Source organism: Panthera onca, chromosome D2 (assembly GCF_046562875.1).
Source record: "Panthera onca isolate mPanOnc1 chromosome D2, mPanOnc1 haplotype 2, whole genome shotgun sequence".
Taxonomy (NCBI): Eukaryota; Metazoa; Chordata; class Mammalia; order Carnivora; family Felidae; genus Panthera; species Panthera onca.
The window spans coordinates 65,181,899-65,184,444 of NC_138349.1; the positions used below are offsets into that span (position 1 = coordinate 65,181,899).

General features: G+C 39.1%; 1 pseudogene; it reads right to left on the reverse strand.

Annotated features, from left to right (window-relative positions):
• Window positions 1–1,003: 1,003 nt before the first annotated feature.
• LOC145712542 (U2 spliceosomal RNA) lies at window positions 1,004–1,170 on the reverse strand (annotated as a pseudogene).
• Between the last annotated feature and the right edge of the window lie 1,376 nt (window positions 1,171–2,546).

The following is a 2,546-nucleotide window of genomic DNA, read 5'->3' on the forward strand; positions in this document are numbered from 1 at the left end:
CTCTTTAATCTTTGGTTCCCTGCAAAGTAGCTCAGCACCTGGCTTTTAACACACACCAAGTGTTTATTGGATGAATGAAAGGATTTATTTTAAGCTGGAGTAGTTGTTTAACGTTAGCAGCTCTCTGGATATTATCTGTTGTGGCAGTTTCTAATCACGTTGTTTGGTCGCCTTCGATGTTGCTACAGTGAATTCCATGTTTTTGATAGTTACACATTCCTATGCTGTAGGACTGAGGAATAATTTTTATTCTATCACTCAGCCTGTAAAAGAAAAATTTATAAAACATGTATTGGTACCTAGCATGTGGTAGGATCTGTCCTAGGCACTGGCTGTACAAAGATTAAAAAAAGACAGTTGTGAGGAGCTCAGAGGCTGGGGCAAACGGCAAGGAAGTTGGTGTCCCCAGTATTCACACCTTTACAAGGGAAATGGAGGGATACACAAGTCGCCAGAGAGCCCACAGGAAGTACAACTCCCTTCAACTGTGGACTATCCTGAAAGACTTCCCAGAGGAGGTGGCAGTGACTGAGCAGAGTTTTAAAGGATAAGTAAGAATGAAGCTAACAATAAGTTGTGGACAGAAGCAGCATAAGCCAAGCAATACTTTTAGGAGCTTGATGTCAAGGCAACCCCTTTACAATTTTGAGAAAAGACTTCCCTGATAGGAAACCTAATAATTTATATGTGGATGGATCAATTAATTTAGTCAGGAGAATGGGGATTTAGAAATTATGTGTAAGGAGAAGTGTATGTGTATGTGCAGACATGCAAGCCTGTATGATTGTGTAACATCAGAGAAAAAAGGAATAGTTCCATTTAGTAGAAAATTAAGTCTTATTTCAGATCACATCTTTGTTTTCTGACATTCTTAACAGTAATTGCATTAATTGTGACCAGGCCAGTCCCCTCTGTGCTGGCTTAGGTACATGAATTCCTTTCCTTGACTCTAGTAGCCTTGTGCAGTCAGAGTAATTTCCTCATTATTACTTATTACTCAGTGACCAGGAAAAAAAATTAACAAGCTTCAAAGTATGTTTATTTTTTATCCAGAGAGAATTTTAGCCCTTCTGATTTTATCAGACCAAATAAATATATAACCAAGTATATTCATGGCATTTCTTCTTTCCAATTCTACACTTGATCTTAGCCAAAAGGCCGAGAAGCGATCTTCTTTCCAATTCTAAAAATTTCTTTAAAAACAAAGGGAGTAAGTTGTCTCATCCTTCATGGTCTCCAGAGGTCTAGAGGCCAAAGCAAAATTTCCACCAAGTGCTCTTCTAGGTGGGCAGGTGGGGACCCAAGAAAAAATGTCCCAGAGGAAGACAAAAAAATCTAGTCTTCTAGTCAAATCACCCAATTAAAAAAAATAACAACCCTACAGCTGCTATAATTATAATTTACACATTGAACACCATACCTCAAATTTCTTTATCTTGACCACTTTGTGAAGTGGGGTGATTAATTAAAAGTTAATTAAATCGCAGGCAATTTTAAATAAGTGGTTAAAAAACAATTAAGACAAACTTAGAAATGTTACAAAACTCTAACTAGAAGAGCAGTAAAAAACCAACAAAGTAATCCAATAAACTTACATTTTATCTGCAAATCAACAAAAGAATCCAACAAACTTCTATTTTATCTGCAAATGTTTACATCACCACTACCTAATTAAGTGGACCCAAAAAGGTGGGGTCAGATATTGAAGTATGAGCAATTTGGAGGAAAGATGCCAGAGATGGGTAAAATCAGATTTTTATGTCTTCTGTACCTTTATTGAATTATATTCAAATTTCTCTTAATTGAACATCTGGTAGCCTTGGGTGATTCTGGACGGGAAGTAGATGGATCTTTGTGTTTAATACACAGTGCATTCTTGGCACACATTAAGTGCAAAATAATAGCCTCTTGGATCACTCATCACACAAGGTCATGGAGAAATTCATTACAGGGCTCCTTTTATAATGAATAAGTTTGACTTTCACTGGTTAAATGATGAAACAGTACTGGTGATTCAGGATGGGTGTAATTTGTGTTTGGTGTTCTGAGTGCATAAATAGCACATTTCCCATCCCAAAGTTATATGTATCCTCTGCTCCCACCCCCTTGCAAGCCCAGAGTTACTGATGTGAAGACAGCCTTTGCCCACACACAGGGAAAGGACTAGGAGAAGGTGACTTCCAGATGGAGAAGATCGGGGGTTGTCTCGCTGACCTGTTGACTTGATTTTCTCCTCTTTGAGTCCATCTGACAGTCTTTACCTCTGTCTCTGTCGCTACCCCCAGCTCTCTCAACCACTACTAATTGTTCTCAGTCAGTTTGACTCAGTCTAAATACTCAAAGGTACAACTTTTGTTGCTTGAAAACATGAGTTTTTCACTAGGAAGACAGATAGCCAGTGCGTGTGTGACTGGGATGGGGTCTCCTGGAGTATCTCACCCTGGAGCAGGGTTTCCTGATCTTGGCCCTGTTGACTTTGGAGCAGAATAACTGTAGAGGGCTGTCCTGTGCTGTGTAGGCTGCAGCATCCCTTGCCTTTACTCATT